Source organism: Ambystoma mexicanum, chromosome 5p (assembly GCF_040938575.1).
Source record: "Ambystoma mexicanum isolate Mex_15411 chromosome 5p, UKY_AmexF1_1, whole genome shotgun sequence".
NCBI lineage: Eukaryota > Metazoa > Chordata > Amphibia > Caudata > Ambystomatidae > Ambystoma > Ambystoma mexicanum.
The window spans coordinates 710,538,708-710,565,813 of NC_090930.1; positions in this window are offsets into that span (position 1 = coordinate 710,538,708).

The following is a 27,106-nucleotide window of genomic DNA, read 5'->3' on the forward strand; positions in this document are numbered from 1 at the left end:
ATTTTGAGATACACAGGCCCTGCCAAAGGAATCAGTGAATTCCTGATAGAAGGCAACATGGCCCCTGTGGCCTCTTGGTTTCTATCACCTGTTACCTTGTTGTTCCCAAAGTCCTGGGAAGCCCTGACTCTGTCCCTTCCCCTGACTGGCTGTTGGGTGGAAGAACCAAATATGGTATTGTGGGGAAGTCCAGGCCAGACTGGCTTGAGCCTTCCCAGTGTCTGTATGTTGTGGGTACACCCTTGGGTCGGGACCTGTGTGAAGGGAGTGTGTGTCCAATATGCATTCCATGTTATGCGTGTCTGGTTTCTGTGTGGATGACGCAAAGAATGAGACAGCCCTGCCTGAAACTGACATGAATGCAGTGTGGTGTGCTGAAAGGCTGGGTGCTTGCCCCAATGCACGTTCCTTGTTATGGGTGTCTGGATGGATGTGAATGGTGTACTGTGAGCCTGATTGGCTACCTGCCTGCATGAATGCTCTTCTGTCTGATTGGCTGACTGAGCTTGGCTCAGCAGAGTGAATGTAGGATGGATGTGCTTATCCGGGGACCTTTCACTTCTCAATTTGTTCAGAAGCTGAAGTGGAAACTTGAAGCTGCTTATCCTTGAAGACCAGCTGGAAGAAGAAGGTTTGCTGCAGCTTTTTGTCGATGAAATCTAAAAGCTTTCAAGTCTGTCAAGGACTGATCCAAGAGAGGACCTTGCTAGGAGACCTTTCCCTGAGCTATGAGAGAACATTGTGCAGGAGCTGATCTTCATCAAGGCACCCTGCAAGCCAGTCCCAAAAGGCTGAAAACTGGAGACGGGGTCCGCCGAGAAATCTTGAAGCAAAGCACCAGGACATCAAGGCCATGGAAGTACATCGTCGTCGACTGGAGTTCAGAGGATTTCCGTAACCTCTGGAAGCCAGTCGTGTCGTGTTGCCCAGAAGTGGGGACAGCTTGACGCTGTGCTGCTCGACGACCGGAGCCGCAACCCTCCACCTTTTTCTTAAGAACATTTTGAATGAAGGGCTCCCTTGCCATCACCATCGACCGCTTTGTCCTGCCGGAGAAAGTCGAGTTCGTCGGCGACCGAGGAGAAACCGCCTTTGGGTATCCCGCCACCCGACATCCACAAAGACGCCAACAAGTGAAGATCCAAAATCCTGCCGTGGTCGAGACCTGATATCGACGCTGACACTGACACCTGCTTCCAAGCCTATATTCTTCATCGAGTCTTCCTTGTGGCACTGAACTCTGTACATAGAGGTGCACCGCACACCTCCACTTCGCAGGACGTCCACGATCAATTGTCGACAAGCACCACAAAGGTCAAAACTGCTGTCTCAACGACAGTGTTCACATTTCTTCGTGAAATCTCGATGCCCTGTGGCTTATGCTTTAAAGGGAGTCCACTCACGAGGGATCCATCGACAAACCGCTGAAGAAACTCTTCTAACTCAGGTACATTGGGGTAGTTGAAGATTTTGACCAGGAACAAGACTATTTAAACATTACTGGACTGGGCTTATTAATTCTCTTTATTATAAGTTGCCCAGGTGGGGGGATCATCAACCAGAACTGTGTCTACATAGAGGGGGCCAGTATTCTGCCATTGTTTAACCCAACATGTCTTCCTTCCTATGATCTATGCTGATACACATTGTTATATGATTTGTATGCCATTATACATGTTAGCAGTTGGTGCATTTTAATGGAGTCAATAACTAAGTGTGCAACCACATAGACACTGTCATGTGGCCATATTAGAATTGCCAAAGTACAACGTGTGTTATTAATTGATGTATATATCTTGAACCTTATTTATATATAAAGAACTGTGTTAGCACATAACATAGTGTGTGGACATTCCTTTGTGGGGGGCTTGGGGACTACACTGTGCTAAAGACACAGCCTGCATCATCTCCTGAGCGGTTAAGCCTTGGTTGCTCGTCCATTGGTACCACATAGAGAACCTTGGCTGCGGTGCTCTCTGCTTCTACTCTGTCATATAGAGGGCAGGAGTACATATAACCCCCTTCGAGTCTTTACACCTCTCCCCTGTGCACACACAATTACACGCATTCATTCAGCATTCAAACACATTCTTGCATACCCCTGCACCAACATTTCCTCACCCATAAACCATTCACACACTCTCCATAAAACAAACCCATAACATATACTCTCTCATTCATGGCTCTCCCTGCTCCATGCCACATGCCATCTGAATGTACAGGGCAGTGCAGTAGCACCCCTAAACACATTCAGAGCTGCTGAACACAGCCTGCATCCCCAGTGGGCCATGCAAGGCTGGGGAAGCACAATTAATGGCCGATTGAACATGTACATTGGGTGCACAAAAATGCAAAAGGGAAAGACAGTTGAAGTCAACCCAAAAGCACTCCCTCAGCTTCTTGCTATAGCTATGGGAGCTCATATTGTGTTCACTGGTCTGGCTTGCAGCTCGTCCAGAATGATGTCAACACCCATTGCCCTATATGGAAGAGCTTCCCCTGTTTGTCCTTGTTTTAACTCCTGAATGTAGATTTTAACAAACATCAACCTATAAAAAATTGTAGCAAATTGAGGAATCTATCAGAAAAATAGTGTTTGCTCGAACTTCAAAACGTTGTTGTGACACATAACCTTCTCTGTCTTTATCCTTCTGGATTCTGTCCTTGGTGTAGCATCCAGACAGTCAAGCCTTCAGTAGCAGATTACATACTAAACATTCTGACTGCTGGTTGTGAGTGTCTGATCATTATGCATAATCCCTGGGCGTCTTGTTCTCAAACACTTGAGTTTAATTGCAATCTTTCCCTCTGTCATAGGTATAATTTTTCTGCGTTCCAGTTATAGGAATGTATCTGGCTTTTATCCTACCCTAGACATTACCACTTATTTACAGTAGTACGTTTTTACCAAGGTGTTGTTGCCTTATGAAATGATGATGGCCCTCTGTGATTTTCTGATTGTAGTATGATATCATTTCAATACACATTTAGCCATTTGCTTAAACATTGTGAGTGTGTGTGTGTGTGTGTGTGAGTGTGAGTGTGTGTGTCCATTACTTTTAATCGAGGTTCAAATGCACTTCTGCTTTTGACGCAAATGGTTGCTGAGGGGGATTGGCACCTGTGTTAGAGGTTCAAGTATAATTATATGACTTCTGCCTTTCACAAAAATGGCTGCCGAGTGAAACTGGTTGCTAGTAGAGAAAATGACAACAGAGGCAGTTTCATTTGATGGATCATGTAAGGAACCTTAAACCCGAACAGATTTGATATTTACTAGGTTTGCTAGAAGGCCTGCCCAGAAAAATTCAAACTTCGTCAAGGTCTTTTAAATGTCTACAGATTAAAAAATCTGTGCCACTCCGAATCTACTCTTGAATTCATTGTTCCCAACACAGTATAGACCCAATTCTAGCTTCTTACATTCAGTTACCATGTGTATTATGACATACAACCTTACTATTTTCTGTCCCATCAGTGGATTCACATTTACCCTAAACTGTTGCTTGACTCTGTGATTTTCTCTGTGCACCTTGTGCTTTATTTTTGTTTGTGCTTTGTGAGTGACTCAGCAGGTTTGTTTTGGCCTTTGAAGCATGGACTCTACTTATTTATTGACCTTTGAGTTTAATTAATTCTGCACTCACCACAAACCCTATTGTGGCTTTGATACCATGACCATTCTCCACAACCGTAAGCTGCACTTTCTAAACTGTACTAACCCTCAACGTTGTGAGGTTTGTGATGCACGGCTATCCATATATTTCTGCAAATAAATAACCTGTGATGTGGCTGAAGTGGGATATGAGACCCGTAGCAAGGAAAACCACTCAGGATTTTGGAATTCTTATGGCCTTGAATTGTGGCCATTGATTGGTTCTAACTCCTCATACAAATTTGTTTTCATCTCCCAATTTTCCACTTACAAGCCAGGGAGCTAGCTACAATCTGGTGACTGCCGCAGGTATGTTACTTTTTTGTTACACCCCTATTGCCTTTCTACACACTTGTGTATAGGCGCATTACAAATACCATATCATATCATATCATATGGTTGCCAGTATTTTGCCTATAAGTTCCCTTTTCCCTGGCAATAAAGTCGAATAGCTGATGTATGTTTGTGATTAATAGATTTCTTCTCTGCAGGAGTGCAAGGATGACTAGAGGCTAAAGCTCCCTCTCAACCTGCACACTTCTACAAACCAAGAACCAGCACAATCCTAAAAGTGAAACAGACACTTTCAAGAGATATACCTCCTTTGCCTTTTGTGGTAACGTGGACCGAGGCAAGGCTATATTCTCAAGAGGGGTGTGAATGTGGTTCAGTAGCAACCCAAACAGTGAAGTATATGAGTCCAAAATAACGGAATATACAATCAAGTTTCTATAAAAATATATCATTTAATCAAACACACCATGTACAATAATAACTAACTAGAAAACACTGTAAAATCCCTCCCCTGTAGAAAGAACACAGAATATACAAAGATAGAAAAGATGCAGTACTCTTGCAAAGAGCCAGGGAAGCAACGGCGGTTAAATGAATACACCATTCGAATGGATATGTCTTGAGCTTGCAAAAAAAGGCTTCAAATGACCTATCCAGTCTTTAGGGCCCAAAGGTGGACCAATGGGCAGTTGCATTTAATGGTACCTTTTTACAGTTTTTGGAGGTCCGTCAGTGCAAAATATTTCTTGGTGCTTGTGCGAAGAGCAGAAGAGTGAAAAAGGCAGTATAAACCAAGGAGAGATGAGCATAGACTACCCAACCCTTCCACACGGGCACAGGTGGGACACAAATTTGTTAAAAAACTGCAAAGGATTACTCAACCGTACTCATGGTCATAGAAAGCTAAAAATGCTTATTCAAAACAGACGCAACATTGCAATATCAAAAACGCATATCATACATATACTATACCGACTGTAGTAGACAGACAGCCACTGGAGAAGGCTGGAAGAGAAAATATTTTCAATAGAGATCTAAGGTATTGTACATATACCATTGTGGTGTTAGTGACAGTGTGACCAATGTTCCACTGTAAGTGTCAACTAATTGTGTTTCTGGCTACAGAGGGGAAACTGTGTCTTGCATGAGTTCATTAGGTAATGAGGACCTCCAAGCCATCATCAGGACAGCAAGCTCAAGGCGATATACAAGTATATATAGTTCCCCTGTTTATGGAGAACAACTTCAGGTAGACTCTACACACAAAATAAATAATAAAATGTAAAACATTTTTTAGTAAAAATGACCAAGAGCGGTTCTCTTATATGTAGAACCTGTATGCCAAAGATTGCCACCCACCTTTCTTCTGCGTGTCTTGGGTCAATTGTTAATAGACAGACGTGACATTTTTTTTGTATTCTATCTTTTGTTCCTAGAAAACAAAAGCAAGAGGCCACAGTTTGTCCTCATCTTCATTTGCCAATAGCTAGATACAGCTGCCAAGGGCATTTTTATAATTATCTTTCTAGTTGATTGCTGCAGAATTTATATTTGCAGGGAGACGGTCTGCTTAAAGGGACTCAACTAATCCAAGATCCATCTCATGGCGTTGACCTTTCTCATGAGAGAAACTTGTCATAGACGGAGAGACATCTTCCCACATTAATGTATTGGTTCACTGGTCAGTATTACTGTGCAGCCGGAACCAAAGATTCCTAACATCGATTATCCACGAAAGACTTGTGTCTTTCCTAAGTGTGGCCTGTGGTATCCCCACGTCTATGTATATGAGTGAAAGGTTCGAGTTCTTGCCATTAGCACTAGCAAGGGCTATGTTAAGTTTTGTGTCCATGGGCTGTGATTTCCCCTAACCACTTTCATTTGGTATGTGGCACAGAACACAAATATATGTATTCATGCTTTTGTCCACGCATTCCATCAGGCTAGCTTACCTGCTACAACGCTGTACAAAGCCTCATATGGCCAACTTGGTTCTCGGACGGCAAAAAGCTGAATGCTCTTCCGTGTTGTTTGCATCATTACGCGATTGCGCGCATTCATTACGGAAAAATGTCATCTTGGATTGAGCTAACGGTATGCGCCCGGCAGACACCACACAGGACAACGTTGGCTGTCCCTATTCATGGCCTGGGAGCAGAACCATTAGTGTCCCGACCTAGGACAATGTTTCAATAATGTGGAAGACTACAGAAGCCTCTCTGGACCAATGTAACCACACACAATATAATACAATGGAAAAAATACTGACGCTGCTACCGTATATGGTTATTCACTAGATAGTAAAATCTACCAATGCTAGCAGGATACTGGGAAGGATCTAGGCTCAGTGCTAAGGTGTAGCACTGACAAAAAGAAGTCAATTGACAATCTGCCCGCACATAGAAATACACAGGATGTTTTTGAAAGACAATTTGAGTGAGGAGTTGGGGTTGGAGGTAGGGGCACTATTGCTATTATTCACAGATGAGAATGCCCAAAACTGGTGTCTAGTCAATTGGTCGACAGACAAATGGTCGACACAATTTGGTCGACAGGTCAAATGGTTGAATTTTTTTTAATTTATATATATATTTTTTAGGTTTTCGTTTAGGGAAAAAAGGGGTTTTTAGCAAAAAAAAGGGGGTTGGAGGGGACCCCCCCCCCAAAAAAAGTGAAAAAACAAAAAATAAAAAAATTTACCATTTGACCTGTCGACCTTTTGGTGTCGACCATTTGTCCTGTCAACCATTTAGATTCGACCAAATGACCTAGAACCCCCAAAACTATGGCCTATCATTAGTGCAGGAATAGATTCCATTCAATGGAGGTATTAAGGCCCTTATTAACAGAGTACAATCAAAAAATAAATTTATACTCCATTTGTCTATGCAGCAGATCACTGCCTCCGCCTCGAATTGGACATTTTACTGTCTGAATGATGAACCAGAATAAATCAGTATGTTTACGTGATTTAGGCTTAAAGTGGCCCACCATAGGTTTGTCTGCCACCTGGTTCTTGATGCACAAAAAGTGTTCACAGATCAGTTGTCGGATCTCTCTCTTTGTCTTCCCAAAATAGAAAAGACCACACAGGTATTTAATACCATAAATTGCCCATTGCGTGAGGCAACTGGTGAATTAGTTAAGTTTCCATCTTAAACCGTACAGGTCTAATTCCGTTATGTTTTTAGTCAGTGCACACACCAAACATCTGCCACACCTAAAGTGGGCAATTACTGATGGTATTGACCACATGGTGGACTGGGACGAGAGTTGGTTACAGTGTCCCTTGTAGGTATGTACAAGCCTGTCTTTTACATGTTTAGTTTGTATAAACGCGAACCAGGGTTTTTCCAAATAAAAATTCTCAGTTTGTAAGATGTTCCAGTTTTGGAGGATAGCCCTTCTCAAGTAATGGCTAATCAGGGTGAAAGACGTCCCACATGTTATTTTGTCTGCCCTATGTTTTGTGCCCTGTTACCGGCGCTTTGTATAACTTGGGAGGGGTATGCCTGTTGTTGAAATCTGGTACTGAGATTCTTGCTGTTAGCATCAAAATCCACCATGGTACTACAATTTCGTCAAATCCTTAGGAACTGGCCATATGGGAGGTTCTTTTTCAAGCTAAATGGATGAAAGCTCCCACATGCCAGGAGGGTGTACTTATCAGTTGGTTTTCTAAAGAGATTAGGACCCACCTTATTATCCCCGATTTTGTAAATCACGAGGTCTAAGAAGGATGTCCTATTCATATCAGAATCATATGATATGATATGATATGGCATTTATAACAAGCCTATACACAAGTGTTTCAATGCATCGTGAATTTTATCAATTCGTCCTGGTTCTTTAACCATGTCATGAATGATTTCAAGGAGTTTGAAGAGCCCCTCCAAATCATAAAAACATCCTCGATATAATGATACCAACAGATCATGTGAATGCTGAATGGGTTGTTCTCCTTGTAGACAGTTTTTGACTCCAAATAATCCATGTTTGGCCCTTCACGAGACAGAACCCTCAGCAACAGAAAAAGAGGGAATTGGCTATATTATATCAGAGTGCAAAAGGCTGCAACAGAAGGTCCCAGTGGTTCAACTGAGTCGAACAGTTCTGAAAACAGTTCAATGGCGAAAAACACTGCAATCTTGTCTGACTTGGCTCTCATTGTGCTAGGAGTCCGAATTAAGAGGCTGGGGGAAAAGATATGTCCTTTTCTCATGCACACACAACTGCAGGTGTCCTTCAAAATGGTGAAGTCCTGGGTACCACTGTGGCTAGTCGAGAGGCAGGTCTTGCTTCAGCACCAGGTCAAATCTTAGGTTGCTGTGAGTCTCACTGCAGAGACTCAGGGACAGGATGGGTCCTTGTTCTTGGGCTCAAAAACAGGGTGGAGGCTGGCACACAACTACACACAACTGCAGGGGTCCTTCAAAGTGGTGAGGTCCTAGTTACCGCTGCAGCTGGCAGAGAGGCAGGTCTTGTTTTTCAGCAGCAGGTTCACCCTCAATGATCCCTGGGGATAGTTAGGGGACAGAGCGCATCTCTACCTTGAAACACCTGCCTTTACCTCATAACTAGAGCACTCTTGAAAGGACTCCTCTCCCAGCAGGGTCCAAACGAAATCTTATTTAAGGGTTGACATCCAAAAGATGATTCAGAGAAGAAGTGTTGGGAGACCCCTAATTTTAAAGGTAAAAATCTGCAGTTGATTGGATTAAAGCTAGCCTGCTTTAGGGGTCCAATCCCTGCTGAGTGTACTTTGGCCTTCTGACATCACACCCAAAGTGCTTTATGCTGCAGTAAGTGGAGTAGACAGTAAAGAGAAAGAGAGACAGAGAAAAACAAGATGGCAACAGATTCCCAAAGGTGTACTGTACAGATGTCCCTCTAGCGACACTGACCCCTCCCCCTACCATTCGCAATAGAATCAAAGGCCTTTTGATATGCAGCACTCTTTTGTGAGGCTACTCCCTTTGAATGGGTGTGCTCCTTTGTTGTGTGAGCCCAGGGTAGCTGCCTGCTGTGCATCTGTCCCTGGCAGAAGATGTCCCTGGTCAAGGGTATGTGAAAAATGTTTCAACTTCATGTTGCAAACCTGGTTCCTAGCCACCCTCCAACTCCCAAATTTCACATGGTGTCCCCTTGCCTCCCCCCACCTCTAGTTTGATGGCGTTTGCATGTTTATTGACCTGCAAATGGCATTTGTCTGCATTTTAATGTCCAATACGCTGTGGTATATACCCTGGGGTACAACCACAGCTGTTGCTCGCACTGAGAAAAAAAAGATGCCAGTTGTTTCATTTATAAGCACCCTAAACCCCCGGATAAACAATGTATCCTAGCAGTTGTAGCTATTTATTTTTCATAAGGGGACACCCCCTTTTCCTTCAAATAATAAAGAAAGAACTAGACGGAATAATCTCAAACAACAAAAGGATCACAAATCAACACTTATTGCCCAAGTTGTTTCAAACCTTGTCCAAATCCGTCCAGAGGTTTTGGCTGTGCGGTCAAGCAAAAATGTAGCTTTTTTCCATGGGAAAATTAATGGGGACTAGGCCAAAAATGCCTTTTGTTGTTTTCTTAATAACCTTTTTATTTTTTAAAGAATCGTTCGGGTATGGGGGAGCTAGATGTACAAAATTGCCTGCAAAGTTTTGATCAAATCTGTCACACGAGTCAAATATTATTAGAGATTAATTATTTCGATTTCCTATGTAACTCGGACTCACCTTAACTATAGGGCCGCGTCCGCCACCCTATTATATATATATATATACATATATATATATATATATATATATATATATATATATATATATATATATATATATATATATATATATATATTCACTAACAAAAACATTGTTAAAGGGACGTTATGGTTAAGTTGCACTAGCAATACCCTATGAAATTCAATGGAAAAATGTTGTTACAGCAACCATAAATCGTGCCACCACTTTGCACTGCAAGGACTAAAACCCATGACATCAAAGATACCATCACAAACCTCATTCATGACATCACATGTGCCTTTAGTTTTAATAGGAAGCCTCCTCAAGGGATTGTTATTGCAATGGTGGCATAAACCTATGAAAGAATATTGGAAGAACTATCATGAGATAAGTATGTCATGGAGGAATGCAGTGCTATACACACCAAAGTATTACACACTTCTTCACTGTACATGAAGGAACTCATGTGCAAACGTAGCCATTGTCTGCACCATGCCACATGGAAGTGTAACCTTCAAAATCGTTCCATGTTACGTAGTGAAATCATGAAGGCATTTGTTTTAGAGTGTTGGGTACTGTGATACATGCAAGAAGTAGCTACCATTGCCTTTACAACTACATATTTGCACTACTGCAAAGAAACCATAAAGACAGCATAATGCATACAAACATCACCATATAAAAGGGATTTAAAGTAAGTTGAAAAGGAGCAGTATTACCAGAAACTGTTCATAACATAACTGATTATCTTCATGCAAAGAAACCAGTGCTGTGTTGTACGCTTTCCTCTTCCCCTATATGTATGTGTATCATATAATTTGAGTGAACCGTAAGGAAAGGTGTGTAAGAACATATGAGAAGGGTGCCGTACACAAATATAGAACCTTTTGAATTGTTTGTTCCTGACTGTTAGTGAAGAAAAGCACTAGCCCTACTTAGGGTAGTGAACAAAACAGAGGGAGCCACACATGTGATGTCATGAATGAGATTTGTGATGGCATCTTTGCTCTCATGGGTGTTAGTCCTTGCAGTGCACTGTGGTGGCACAAGTAATGGTTGCTTAGCTTAACATAATTGTCGAATTTCATGGGTTTTTTGGTTTTACCTGTACCCATAACGTTCCTGTAACAACGTTTTTTCCATTGAATTTCATATGTTTTTGCTAGTCCAATTTAACCATAACGTCCCTTTAACAATGTTTTTGTTAGTGAATTTCACTGGTTTTTAGTAGAGTACTGTAAGCAGAGCGTTGCTTTAGCATACAGTTTGCTGTAAATAGGATAGGTATTTGGTACGGCAACATAACCATAACGTCCTGTTAGCAACCGTTTATTACTGATTCCTTGCCTGCCCGCATGATAAATGTGTGGAATGGGCAAATTGTCTGGTGTATGTATCCATTTACGCTACCACTTACTTTTCCGAATAGAGTTGGTGTATCGTACCAATTACAGATGTACATAGTAAATGTTGTTTAGTGTGTCAGGAGGCTCTCTTTTTCTGTTAACAGTGCATGATAAATCTGTACCTCACACTACTGGCCAAGATAACTATAGATGAGCAACATGACATTTCCTAAGGACACTGCACCTGGTTGTCGTATGTGCAATCACACTACAGCTATCCGTAGAACTCCATTAGTGGCCACATGTCTGCATCTTCGAATGCACTTCTAAGCAGTTGTGGAAGGGCACGTGTTTCCGTTCCACACCTAGACCCATGCATAGGTCATCCAGTGTATGCTGGTAACACCGCCCCTGTCGCTGGCCCTAGAGATTCATGCAGTAGGCTCCCACTTTTAATGTACTGCTGCCAACTTCGTGGGTGGCTCTGCAAACCTACCAATGTGTGGTTAAAGTACTCCTAACTGTATAACGGCCATTGGTAAACAAGGAAAAGCAACCTGCAGTGTCACGTGGGTGTGGTTAATGTCACATTACTTTGATTTATCTGCTGCTTGCCTTTCCATGACCCATGAAACAGATACATTGTGTCTGCACTCAGCAGTGTGACGGAAAGTATGCCGGTCGTGCAGTTAAATAAAACATGTAACTGCAGGTGGGACAGTTTGTCCTAAGTCTGCAAAATGGCAAAGCTGGTGCACATTCTTCACGCACATACTAGTGCATGGAAAGGCAAATAAGGAAACAGCAGAATATGCAGAGCGCAAACAACCTTAGTGGAGGTTAGAAAAGCGCTATAGCTGCATGGGTCACAAACAATAAATGGCTTCCTGCTGCACATAATAAAGCTGTGTTTCCCGTTGTTGTAAACATTCTTGTATTCCACAATGTATGCATATCCGTGAATGGTAACCCTAACACTAATTCCGTAGCATAAAGTGTTTATACTGCATGTGACGACAACTCAAATGAAAGCACAGGGGACCAGTGGGCAGGCTACCGCCCTTCCAAAAATTACATAGCCTACTTTCATGTACAGCATTTCCCACATCTGCTGCGGGCAACAAGAGGGGCATGCCTGTAGGGCAGCGGAGCTCTAAAGCAACCTTAGCAAACCCTGTGCCGCACTGCAGACCCTTATCCGGCAAAGGGCATTGTATTGTGTATGTACTGGAATGCGCTACTGTACAGAGGGAAGGTACTTTGAAGTGCGTGGGAACGGTCCTTACGGGACCATTACAATGACTGGCACCTATGTACGTGAGGGCCACCCAATAATTCTGTCTCCCGGCACGTCCCCTATAGTATCCAGGTAGGTGCTGCCCCTTCTGTACCGGGCCTTTGCTGTCGTTCCTTCTGTGGTGTGTGTGAGAACAGCATAAAAAATGAAAAAGAACTAGGAAAGGAACAAAAGGTAAATAAAATAAGCACCTTTCACAGATCAACAATGGAATTGCCAATGCTACAAACTACAAAAAAATATGAATACTTTCAAGAAGGGCACCGAACCACTGTAGATGGGGTGTACAAAAATCGGGATTGCTGGCCTACTAAGATGAACGTTATAGCTTATGAAAAGTATTTGTGCTGTGAAACGTCATAATCCCAAGGGCAAAGTATGTCATTGGCCCATGTCGAAGAAAGGCAGAAATACACTTCTTTGTAATGTACCGCGCTGTCTGCATTCACGGACCAAATAGAAAATGACGCTTCCACATCGGTGGCTACATAATGCAGTAAAAACATATGCAAGAGATCGGAAACAAATGCATCAACTGGGCAAGTGCCTCCTTAATCGCAAACAGCACTGAAACTTGTGTAACATGCTGTGAAATTTTCCCTGTACAATCAACAACAATAATATAGGCATTATTGCTTGTCAACAAAGTTTCACACAGAGAAACCAAAATCAGGCACTTCATTGTAGCTACTCCATAGCACTACACATGCACATCATAGATTTCAAAATGAGTAGCCACTGCACAGTGTTTTCCATTCACTTTCAGTCAATGTATGTCGGAATCCCCTAAAACCTGCATGCTGTGCCTCGTGAAACACACAGCCACAGCCGCACCCACTGCATTTCTGTCCACCAATACACTGTGTAGCACAGTCTGTCCATACACACCACACCCACAAACTTTGTTGCCCAAACCTGTAGTCTCTGCAGGCCCATTTCTATGGCCATCATCTGCAAAAGGTGCATATGTAACACGTGCCACCATGCAACTATTGCGATATTCATGGATTTTTCGTGCTGGGCGTGCGCAGGAGTGGGGGATAATCTGAAGCAGGGGAGTGGATGTTGCTAGTTGTGGTGGCTCTTAAAAGAATCTTTGGGGTTTTAGTTTGTTTTTTTGGAAATGTGTGTTTTCAACGTTAGCTCACATTCTTACACTAGACTCTTCAGTGCAGTTTGTAGATTGTGAAACAACATTTAATTGCCACTGTACGACAAAGACATACCATTTGTTGTGGAAAGGTGTATGTATCGCATGCCAATGTTCTCATTCTCATATGAGAACATCCCAGCAGCACTCACAAAGTCACACATGCTTCTATTGATGAGACCCCTTCCGACATTTGTCTGGCAACATGAATCATTGGAATACTTCCACACTATTCTCGGGGGTATACATGAGAAAAGCACATTGGCAGTAAGAAAAATGTTCTGCACTGCTTTCATCATAATCTTCAGTTGACAGAACTCATAGGAACAAGGCATGTAACCCTTAAAGAAGGCTCCAAAGTGCACGATTATTACATGTACAGTTGACGAAGAGTAACGTGCAAATAAAGAAATGTACCCTTTCTAGTGAACAAAGCTCGAGGCAATTATGCTATACAGATACAGGGTTATGGGCCTGTCCATAAAGTAATGTGAAGGTTGGTCGGCTAAGTAGAGAATCCCAACCTAAGGTCAAGGGTGTGTTAACCGCTCACTGAGTAGAAAATACAATTGGTAGCAAACAAGGATTTATTTGCTAAACATACAAACAGATGCTTCATCCATAAAAACTTGAGAAATGATGTTGAAAAGTGTAACATACATAAACAAAGAATAATAACAATGACTGATACCAACAATTTGGCAAAAAAAGGAGAAAGAAAGGTGCATTATTTACAACAAAAGTGAACAAAAAATACTGTATTTTCAGTATACATATAATAAGGTATCTATTCGTGTGCACACATATGAGTCCTTTGTGAATGAATCCCAAGGTCATAGAATAGATGCAAAAAAGACTATATCATCGCCCAATTTCATAAGGGTGTCCTAATTAGTGGAAAGTTTCCTAGACAATTTCCTAATTTCCTTTCATTATTGCTTTTTGGTTATAACAATGAATGTTTCAGGGTCTTTATGAGATATCTTAGAAAAAGCTGACGAAGAGGCCACGTGTCGACATTCGATAAGCAGTCCGCCGAAACAGCACGATTTGACACTACACCACAAAGCGTCCACTACCTCTAACCTGAAATTGCCAGACATGGCTTCTTGGAGGGCATACACGCACAGATCTTCCACAAAGCCATCACCCACGATGAAACTGTGTCTTGCCATGTTTGCTAGCCACAGTCCACAAAGTAATAGGGAAAGTGAATGCCTCCCTTTCTTGTGATGCACACCCAAAGCACCTGATTGGCCAAAGTCCATAGTCCCATTACCATTGGGCAGCATGCTGACAAGCGCAGAATTTGGCACGTGCCTTTCTCCAGGTATCGCCAGGCGCGACCCAGTGAAGCAGGAGTCCTTCTTCTATTGGCGCACTTTCCTCTGACGCACACCCTAAGCAGCACCTGATAGGACAATCGCTACAGTCCCATTTCCATAGGCCAGCATGGTGAGGAGTGTCGAATGTGGCACATGCGGGTCCCCAAGAACGTCAAGAGCCTGGCCCCAGTGCAGCAGGGGTCCCTCTTCCTTTTGCCGTACAACCTAAGCAACTCATTAAACAATCCCCACAGTTCCATTTTCGTGGCCGCCACAAGTAAAATTCCTGCATGTGCCTTTGTCCTGCGTGCGGGTGTGGGGGAATAACTTACAAACAGGACAAGGGGAGTTCGTGGTAAGGGGCGACTCTTAAAAGAGTCTGTTTTTTTTTGTTGTTTCGATGCTTCTACAGAAACACCTTTTTTGTCTGTTTTAATAGCATTTGTGTTTTGTTCTGCTCACATTAGTACAGTGAACTCTTCACTGCATCCTGTAGACGAGCAAACAAAACTGCATTGCCAATGGGTGACAACAAAATGCTATTTTCTTGGAAAAACTCAGCATTTCCACAAGTAATAAGGTCATTGTTGAAGAAGAAAATTGCATGAGCGTACAAAAAAGTGTACATGCTTCTGTTGATGAGACACCTTCCTGCGTCTGGCTCAGAACAACATCCATGAGCAGTGGGCCATACTCTTTGTGGTATTATAGATGAGAAAAGCACCTTTGTGCTGGAAAAAAGAGTCCACACGACATCCAGAAACCTCCTCAGTCTCTGGAACAAATCTAAGCAGGGTAGGTAACCGATATGCATACCGCCGTAATGAATGACGTTAACATCTACTACTGGAAACGTTTCGAGGTGTTTACAAAGTGCATGCATATCGAAGAAATTGCACTCATACACAGCGTTCCACAATGCGTCCACTCCTTCCAAACCAAAATTGCTGTCAAAGTATCTTTGCAGGGCATAGTTGCGTAGATCTATGACAAAGGGATCACATACAGTCAACACAATATATTTCGCCATGTCAGCCACTCTCAGTACGCAGAGTATAACGTGCAACTGTTTCACCTCCCATTCCTGTTAACCACACCCACACTACCTGATTGGCTAATCCCCACACTGCTATGGCAATTGGGCAAGGTGGTGTAAAGGGCAGATTTTAGTACGTGCGCCTCCAAAAGTAGTGCGTGGGCCGCACCCCTGTAAAACTGCAGCAGTCCTTCTTCCTTTTGCACTATCTTCCCTACAGCTCTACTTCATTGGGTTACGTGTAAGGAGGCACAAATGCTTCCACCAATTGCATTAAAGCCACCATCATCGAACACTGTCACTCCTGTACAACACTTGAAAAGTACTGTTAGCGGAGCGGAGCCGTGTGCTGAGGCTTGTGCAGTCTGCGGCAGTCTTTCTACGCTGTTGTTTTGTGGGAGGACCCACTTATACCCTGTATTCACCGCGGAGCGGTGAGCGGAGCCGTGTGCTGAGGCTTGTGCAGTCTGCGGCAGTCTTTCTACGCTGTTGTTTTGTGGGAGGACCCACTTATACCCTGTATTCACCGCGGAGCGGTGAGCGGAGCCGTGTGCTGAGGCTTGTGCAGTCTGCGGCAGTCTTTCTACGCTGTTGTTTTGTGGGAGGACCCACTTATACCCTGTATTCACCGCGGAGCGGTGAGCGGAGCCGTGTGCTGAGGCTTGTGCAGTCTGCGGCAGTCTTTCTACGCTGTTGTTTTGTGGGAGGACCCACTTATACCCTGTATTCACCGCGGAGCGGTGAGCGGAGCCGTGTGCTGAGGCTTGTGCAGTCTGCGGCAGTCTTTCTACGCTGTTGTTTTGTGGGAGGACCCACTTATACCCTGTATTCACCGCGGAGCGGTGAGCGGAGCCATGTGCTGAGGCTTGTGCAGTCTGCGGCAGTCTTTCTACGCTGTTGTTTTGTGGGAGGACCCACTTATACCCTGTATTCACCGCGGAGCGGTGAGCGGAGCCGTGTGCTGAGGCTTGTGCAGTCTGCGGCAGTCTTTCTACGCTGTTGTTTTGTGGGAGGACCCACTTATACCCTGTATTCACCGCGGAGCGGTGAGCGGAGCCGTGTGCTGAGGCTTGTGCAGTCTGCGGCAGTCTTTCTACGCTGTTGTTTTGTGGGAGGACCCACTTATACCCTGTATTCACCGCGGAGCGGTGAGCGGAGCCGTGTGCTGAGGCTTGTGCAGTCTGCGGCAGTCTTTCTACGCTGTTGTTTTGTGGGAGGACCCACTTATACCCTGTATTCACCGCGGAGCGGTGAGCGGAGCCGTGTGCTGAGGCTTGTGCAGTCTGCGGCAGTCTTTCTACGCTGTTGTTTTGTGGGAGGACCCACTTATACCCTGTATTCACCGCGGAGCGGTGAGCGGAGCCATGTGCTGAGGCTTGTGCAGTCTGCGGCAGTCTTTCTACGCTGTTGTTTTGTGGGAGGACCCACTTATACCCTGTATTCACCGCGGAGCGGTGAGCGGAGCCATGTGCTGAGGCTTGTGCAGTCTGCGGCAGTCTTTCTACGCTGTTGTTTTGTGGGAGGACCCACTTATACCCTGTATTCACCGCGGAGCGGTGAGCGGAGCCGTGTGCTGAGGCTTGTGCAGTCTGCGGCAGTCTTTCTACGCTGTTGTTTTGTGGGAGGACCCACTTATACCCTGTATTCACCGCGGAGCGGTGAGCGGAGCCGTGTGCTGAGGCTTGTGCAGTCTGCGGCAGTCTTTCTACGCTGTTGTTTTGTGGGAGGACCCACTTATACCCTGTATTCACCGCGGAGCGGTGAGCGGAGCCGTGTGCTGAGGCTTGTGCAGTCTGCGGCAGTCTTTCTACGCTGTTGTTTTGTGGGAGGACCCACTTATACCCTGTATTCACCGCGGAGCGGTGAGCGGAGCCGTGTGCTGAGGCTTGTGCAGTCTGCGGCAGTCCGCGGCTGACTTTCGGCTGCCTGCATGCCCGTCTTTATGGAGCCCACTGAAACTATAAACCTAATCCCCGAACTCTCCTATCTGACGACTCCTGCTGAGTCAGCTTTGGAAGTGCGAAGACTCAGGAGCAGCCGTAAAGGCCCGGAATCCCATGCACTCCTTGCACAGAAGCCCTTAGCCAGAAAGGTGAAGGAGCGCTCCCCGTTTCTGTCTCCCAGTAATCCCTCCATCGCTAATCCATTGGAGACCACGGAGACTGTGGAGATTATGTCCCATACAAGCCACTTTAACTTCCCTGTCGCCGATGCTAACAAAACGGCATTAATACGTTGCAACACATCATCTGCTGTTTCACCCCAAGCAGAAGACCCACCAACGCCCCCAAGCTTTCCCATTTCACCTGTGCTGCGGGCCGCGGCGTTGGAGGCGTGCCCCTCCCCTGAGGGAACACACGAACAGCGCTCACCGCGACCCAATCCCGCGGCGACGATCTTTTCTTCCTCCCCCTGTGCGACTTCTCCCGCCCAGCCTTACCGCCAGCCCTCTAGGCTGGCGAGTGGAGCGGAGGCCGTGACTGTCGGAGGACGGCCGGCCGCCGCCCCTGAGCTGGTTGCCCCGCCGGGGGAGCGACGCGATATTGCGTCTACAGAAGTCGACCTGCCTGCTGGAGGACAAGTTCCGGGCTGGGAACCAACGAAGGCCAGCGTTAGGAGGGCTCCACCAAGGGAAGTTGATTTTTCCTCCCTCGTAGCAACTAAGCCCAACCACCTCCACCAGCTACAAACCGTGGAGGACATGACTGAAGGTTTGCAGGGCCATCGCCAAAATGTCTCTCCTATTAGCAGTACCAACGTGGGACTAGTAAGCACGACGGTACTAGCACAAATCCACGTACCAAGGAGTACCAGCATGGACTGGCAGAAGCAGAACAACGAAGGCCTGCAGATTGAAAGCGCAATCATGGGTAACAATACATCACCGGGGAAGGCTTTGATTCCACCCTCGGAACCACATAGAAACAAAGAAATAAACGTTCAAAACGTGCCAATACTCAAAGAGGCTCCTACTGTCACCTTAAAAAAACCTCCTGCCCGACAACTATCGACAGAAAAGGACCTAAGTGACAATATAGAAGTAGATTGTTCTGTGATACAAAACATCAAAACTCCGAAAAAACAAAAGTCAAAGAAACAACTTCCTCTTGACAAAGCTGACAAAGCAGTAAAAACATCGCGTCAAAAATTGTCAAAAGAACCCAGTTTGTGTTCACAGAATATTCAAACCTCAAAACCCAAAAAAAAATCATTAACAAAAAAAACCCTTCCACACCCGCTTCTATCAGTTGCACTCAAAGATTTTTTTAAAAAGCAATGTAAAAGAAAACTGGACCAAGCACATGAACTCTCGGACGCCGAGATCCTTGAAGCTATACAAGATTTTCCCCCAGTGTCCAAAGTAAGGAAAGTGATAGAAACAATAAAAGAAAAGTCATTTGGTTCACTCATAAACGACAAACCTACATTGGAAAAAAAGCTGGATACCAAAGGAGTTTCAAGACCCATGAACGCCCAAAATTCGTCCATAGTGAACCTTTCTGGAGAGATGATGGAAATTGGCACACCAACAAAAACGACTCCAGGAGGATTGCTCAAATCAAACCTAATACAACCAGAATCGCAAATACAAACACTCAGTAGTACTAAAGCCATGACAGACCAAGTTCTGAACGATCCTGTACAACCCCGAGTCGTGGAGAGCTCATCTAAAGAAACATCCCCAAGAGTAATTTCGGTACTGTCGCCACCCGCTATTCACCATCGACCTCCTGGCAGTCTATTAGCCGACCATTTGGAACCTGGCAAACTCCTGCCACAACCATTACACTTGAAAAAAGCAGTTCAGACAGATGATTGTTTTGCACTATCCATGCCATCATCGCCGCTTAGACCAAGAGATCGGTCACCACCCAAAAATCGGAGGCTTAGCGAAATAACTACGCCTTGTACTAAGGAAGCAACTCCGAAAAAACCCGACCTTACAACCATCATGTCTGCTATAACAATAGCACTAGCACCTTTCGGGAAACTGTACGAGAACATCAGTGAGTCCCTAAAAGATCATATTACAGTTACAGCAATGATGCACACTAAATTGAGCTTTGTCGAAGGTTTCATAACTGCCCTGGACCAAAGGAACAAGATACACAGCGACACCTGGGACTTAAAACTGGCCTCGCTAGACGAACAGATCAATTTCTTAAAATCTACTACCAGAGCTAAAAAAAGCTCGATCAACAAAGAAACCCAGACAACGTCGCTCCCTACACCCATAGAACTCGCACCAGTGTTTGCAAAACAAATTGACAAGCTCCCCCGCATACCAAATAAAGCACCTAAACTTGCTCCTCCCAGTGAAGGGCCCCAAAAAGTGACATCTGTGGGGGAAAATTATCCTGTGCTGAAACTGGGTGTCCAACAAGACTATTCTCATTTGAAAACAGTGTCTGCTCTCGACTCAGTGTTAGCACCAAAAAAACCACCAAAGAACAAACAAAAAACGCCTGATGGAAACCTGGCGACACTACATCGGTGTGAAAATAACGTTAGTACAGAGCTAGATCCTCTGCCGTCCCCTAGGACCTGTGAGGAATTTGAGTCTCGAAGTTCCCTGATCGACCTCACGCAACACTGGGATACAATAGAAAATATAGAATTACAAGCAGAAAGCGTACCAAATTCCAAGAACGAAACTTCAAACGTACGCCCTGGCTCCAAGAATGACAAACTTACGATGACATCAACCAACCTTAATCCGGAGAGTAGGGCTAAAATTACACCAACATTGCCTCTACTTTCTCCGAACGTACATCAAAAGGAGATTTCAAAATACGTGGCAACTTTCTCTGAGCAAAGACATGCTAAAAAACGAAAACTGTCATCTACAAGACCTGAGATGCCCCAAAGTTCTCAGGCTTCCATAACAAGAGGCACCCGCTTATTCAAAATCGAACAAAAAATCTCGGACGATCGCTATATGATTTTGAATCGAAGAACAGTACTTAAGATCCTAAAACAAGTTGCTACTCTTCGGTCCTTAAAATCAGACGACTTCACCCTAATTGAGCCGTATCATAGGTCCAAACAAGCAAAAGCATACCTTCACATTAAGCCATCGGCAATTCGTGAAATTTCAGATGGTGTTTATACAGAGCTAGAACAGTCGGGCTTTATACTTACCGAGATCCTGGCCCAGAATATAAGTAACAAGAGTGAAGAAAACTCCAAGATTTCACCCAGCAAAAAAATCAGATTTAAATCTCGTACAGAGGACTTATACGGCTCAGCGGGACGGAGAAAAACCTCACCCCATCGGAGAGAATCCAACTATAACCCTACTAGACCAAACAGGGACCGCCCTAGTACTTGGGACAAGCCTCGATACGACCAATCGGAAAATGAAAGAATACAAACAAGAAGAGAGTCTAGAAACCATAATGATTATGGGAGATCCCACACTCGTCGATACTCCCCTAGAGTACGACACCAAGATCATCGACTTTCCCCACTCCAAGAAAACGAAAGCAGGAAAAACCTATCGCACTCTTTGACAACCGACCTGGACAGTGTGCCAAAAAAGGGTCGCTGGTCTTGGATACGAGATGTCTTAACACCAGGACTCAAAAAATAGCAGCGAATAGGGGGCCCAACTTCATCTCTCCAGCCCCCCCATCCGTGCCAAAATGACCTTCAAAACTCATTCCTGTCCATAGCATCATGGAACACCAGAGGCCACATGCACTTAACTGAACATGATAGCTACAACTTGGGAAGCCACGATATCGTTTGTCTTCAAGAAACGTGGCTACTGGACAAACCGGTCCTGGATGGTTACAACATAGAGATTTCTCCGGCCCATAAAGGCCCGCTTGGACGTCCATCATCCGGCCTACTCATAGCCGTCCGTACAGGCTCAGGGATACACATCTCTAAGAAAATAGAAGCATCTTACGGACTGCTGGTAATTTTGGCTACATGGCCGGAGAAATCCTCGCCAAGAGGCAAAATCTCCTTCGAACCGTTTGCCATCATCAACACATATTGGAACCCCCAAAAAACATCACCAGAAATCTTTTGCGACGCCGCCTCTAACATCATCGATGAAATTAGAATCAAGCATTGCATCTCGAATATTGTTATCTGTGGGGACCTAAACGCAAACTGCGTGGCTTCAAAAGCGTCAAAAACAAACGCACTATCCAGCACTCTGGCAGAGAAAAGAGGTAAAATATGGCTAACACTAATGAGCTCAAGAAACTTCTATAACGCCGCTAATGCAATAAAGAGCGAAAAATTGATCCCTACATGGGAACGTGACAACTCATCGGCTACACTTGATTATATTTTTGTTTCTGAACAAATTTATCACCGCATAACCACCTTTGAAATAATTAGAACCAAGGCGAGTGACCATAATCTTTTGAACCTTATCTGCAAAACCGCCGCCCACGATCAGCAATTCTACAAACAATCGATTGAAATAAACTCCCAGGCAACCCGCCTTTGTATGTCTACTAGCGATATCAAATCATTGACTGCTAACTACAAAATGTTAACCTCCGTCATGGATACTGAAGATGCAACCTTCAGAGACAGCTATATACCACTACTCCTTCCGTTCAAAAAACCACGGAAATTTCCTAACTATTTTGCATCACAATACAATCACGTTTACAACACCAATTTGGTAACTAAACGTAGGACGCTGAGGAAAGCAAAGAAAAAAGCTGCTGCTTTAAACACAACCACCTCATGGGAAACTTACTTCACAGAAAAGAGGAATTACAAACAATGGCTGAGACATGTACGGAGTACCCTCTACCAGTCCGACGCAGAAAACATGCTCAAGGTGTTAGCCTCGAAAAAATCGCGGGATTTTTGGACTTTGATAAATCAAACAAACCATCATCCAAAAGCTGCTATGACCAACTCAGTCGCTGAAAAAAATTGGGTCAAACATTTCACCGATCTTTTTGAGGCACCCTCAACAACCACCACCCCCCATAAAGCAACTGCCAGTGAGAAGCTGGGTGGATCTTTCGGACGAAGACGCGATAAAAAAAAACATCACAAGACTAAAATCATCCCGAGCCCCAGGTCCGGACGGGCTAGCAAACTCGGACCTTAAGCAAAATCTTGACGACTGGGCCGCAGTAATGAGCCTAATCTTCAAAGATTGCAGAGATCAAAAGATAATACCAGACTCCTGGACCCAGGCGATCATTGTTCCGATTTTCAAAAAGGGTGTTAGGGAGGACCCTACGAATTATCGTCCTATAGCCTTGTTGGACGTTATAGGCAAGGTCTTCGCCACTATGCTCTTGAATCACTTCCAGAACTGGGCAAGGCTATCCCCCTCGGCAGACCCACTGCAAACTGGTTTTCAAAAAAACGCAAGCACGGCAGCTAACATAATGATCTTGAGCATCATCAAAGATAAAGTATTGTCGGGAGCGCCTAGAGTTTTTCTAGCATTCGTTGACCTTTCCCAGGCGTTCGACCTAGTGGACAGGTCGAAATTGTGGAAGAAATTGAAAGCGTGGAGGTGTCCTGAAGACATCCTGGACCCTATAATCGCCCTTCATTCGAACACTAGGGTGGCCGTTCGCCTGAACAATCAAGGACTCCTATCAGATCAAATTCCCTCTCATCGTGGAGTGAAGCAGGGTTGTCCGCTGGCCCCCGCACTCTTTATATCCTTCTTAGGCGACTTTAAAGATTCCCAGGATTCGATCAGGTCATTTCCACCCAAAGTGGGCAACGTAGGGGTCAGCCGACTTCTATACGCCGACGACCTGATAATTCTGGACCATACGCAGGTTGGACTTCAGCGACAACTTGACAATCTTGCTCATTACACTAAGGATAACAACTTGGAGATAAACAAAGAAAAAACCAAAGTCCTGATCTTCCAAAAACAGGGGAATAAAAAGAAAGAAAATCTACAGTGGTTCCTTCATCAAGCAAAAATTGAAGTTGTTACAACATTCAAATATTTGGGAGTGGAAATTGACAGTTCTAAGAACGCCAACGCGATGCAACAAACTCTATGGACAAAGGCGAAACATCTAGCATCCCAGCTTCGAGCAGTCCATAGAAAATACGGTAAATTCAGTCTCCTACCCGCAATCCATTTCTATAAAGCTAAAGTAATCCCATCTCTAACGTACGGCATGGACGCAACACCAACAATTCCATCGACGCTCTGGACCAAACTAGAAGGCCATATTTGGCGAACAGTTCTTGGACTTCCTAAATCTACATCCTCTGCAGCAATAAGACGCGAGCTAGGTCTGCTCTCTATAGCTGCAGTGGTGGCACAAAGTGGGATTCAGCTATTTAGAAAAATAAGAGATCCAGAGAGTCTTCAAATATACCGTATGATTAATGAAGAAATCAGCAAGGGAAACAATAAGCTACTCAAAAACTGGGTTGATACCCAGCTACAATTCCTACAGGCGATAGCCTGTTCAGAAGACGAACTAATCAAGAACCCGTTAAGAATAAAAGCTAAAATGGAGTGGTTAGACTGGATAAATACGAATGAAAAAGCAACATCAAATAAGCTGTTAACCCATCTACCACCCGTCTTTAACAAACTTAAAGAGCCCATGGAATACTGTAAAAAATACCCCAGCAAGTTGTCTATGATAACTCTATTAAAAGCCCGCCTTAATCTGCTTCCGACAAAAGAAATTCTAGCCATCCGAGCTAACACCAAGGAGAAATCATGTCGTCTCTGTAAAAATTCCGAAAATACAGAATCCATAAGACATCTCCTGATGGCTTGCCCAGCGCTCGCACAGGAAAGAGACGCCTTTTTTGGTCCTTTGTTCACAAACTCCTTCACTAATGATGAAGACATGTGGTGGAATCGCCTAATTACAGGAGCCCAAACTAGATGGCTAACCCCGACGGCAAAACTACTAAACATCACCATGGAAAAGTTTACCCATCTCTCTGATATCTCTGACATCTAACGAGTAAAGCCACCGAACTCTCATACATTTTGGATGGTGTAAACACTAACAATATTGTTCTAAACACTTATCGGTGTGCAACTTTTAACATTCCAATATTTCTTCTTCTTCGGTCAGGTACACGAAACCATGAGAACTCCTTTTGTAAAAATCTAATATAGATTATATACAAATAAAAAAAAAAAAAAAAAGTACTGTTACACATTTACAGTACAAGTGTTGTGCCATCCCAAAGCACGACCACTACAAAGTTCAATGAAAGTATGCACGATTTCTCCATCCGCATGTATCCACATAGCCACCCAGGATGTGACACGTGCAATCCTTAAAGTACTGCGTAATCTACTAACTTTTCGTGATAGTGAAGGGGGGGTAAACAATATGAAACTGGGTAGGGGATTCAGTCTTCTAGCGTATATGTATAAAGTTATTTTTTTTTTTTACGTGCGTGCGTGAAACTTCTTTTGTATTTTTCTTTATATGCATTTCTGTTTGCCTCTCCTCACATTTTTACAACATTCTGGTCAATGCTTCTTGCACAGTGTAAAAGAAAACAACATTGCCAGGGGCGCTCAAATAAATGCCATTTCTATGGAACCACTGCATATTTTGCAACCTCATGATCTCATAGTGGGTGGAGAACATGCCAGCAGTCTGCATAAACTGATCCATAATTCTGTTTATAGCACACCTTCTGACCTCTGGATGGGGCAAATTACACCGTCATGGACACATACAGCTCTTGGTGTTATGCATGAGAAAACAACATTGGCAGTAGGAAAAAGCATCACTGCGGTCAGCAACCTCTTCAGGAGACGGATTAATCGTCCACACGACATCTAACCCAAATGTACACTTCCATAGTGCACCATGTCAAAGTCCACGTTCATGACGGATGCCACAAATCTGCAAAGGTGAACCATCCCACCAAAACTGCAGTCACCCTGACAGGCCCAGAAAGCGTCCACTCCTTCCATCCCGAAATTACCTACAACGCCTCTTTACACGCAACACATGTGCAGATGGCGCACAAAAGTATCACCGATGATAAGCACCATGAGTCTCTCCATCTTGACCACCCTCACGACACAGTATTGGGATGAAATGGTATCGCCCCTTCCTATGAACCACGCCTTAAACTCATAATTGCCTATTTCCCACAATTCCATTTCCTTTTCCAGCTTTCTCATAATGGGAGGATTTGCATGTGTGCCTTCCCATCTACAGTGAAGGCCACAGCCAAGTAAAGGTCAGACAATACTTCTTCCCTTTGCACAGTCAATTTTAGCAGCACTCCCCCATTGGGTGCTGTCACATTTTAAAACATGCATGCACCAATCACATACAAAACCTCTGCATTGCACACTGTCATTTCTATACACCACTCCATATTTACTGTTAAACACTCTCAGTACATGTTCCGTTTGATTGTGAAGCCCCTCCACCAAAAACTTCTTCTAAAGAATGCATGATTGTATCATCCACAAACATCCTAAGACGCACCCAGCACACCTTTGCCCATTCATCACGCTGCGCACGGCTTCTAGGTCGACTTTATTTTTGATTCCCTGGATTTCTACTGTTTAGGAATTTCTTTGTGTAACTTACCAGTGTTTAGATAACACACTGTATGACTGCCTGTGTGAGTGGCAGAGAGCAAAGCACTCTCAGGTCTGCAAGGAACTGGAAGTAGTTTTCTCGAACTACCTTTCCCAGAACCCCTAGGGTTCTTCTTGATTGTTCAGGCGCTTCAGCGCCGGCACTTCTGGGTCGCGCCGGTCTTCACCGGTCATTGCCGCAGCTCGCCGGCTCGCGGGCAAACTCTGCGTCCAGCAGACACTTCCTCCTCTAAGTAAGTTGTTTATGCACGTCGCTTTGCTTTATCATGTGCTTAAAGAAAACAGTGTGCAAGTCAAATCTGAACTCCAAGATTGCACCCTTGTTGGTGCTCTCTCTCTCCCTTCTTAACACGTGCTCGCTATACAAGCACGGTGTGGAAATCTCAGACCTAACTAAAGAGCGCAAGCCCGACTTCTTTGGCATAACCGAAACATGGCTCAACCCTGAGCTTCCCACCCAAGCTACTCTTTCCACGCCCGACGACTACACTCTTTTCAGAGCTGATCGTCTGCTGGGGAAAGGCGGTGGAGTGGCTCTGATGTGTAAATCAAGTCTCGAATGTTATTAGATTCCCCATACCTCTCCGGAAGGCTGTGTGAGTTTATGGGTGAAAATAAAAACCTCTTCACACACCACTCTAAATATACTAACAATCTATCGCCCACCTAAAACCATGTCCCTATTCAAAGAACAGTTAAGCGAT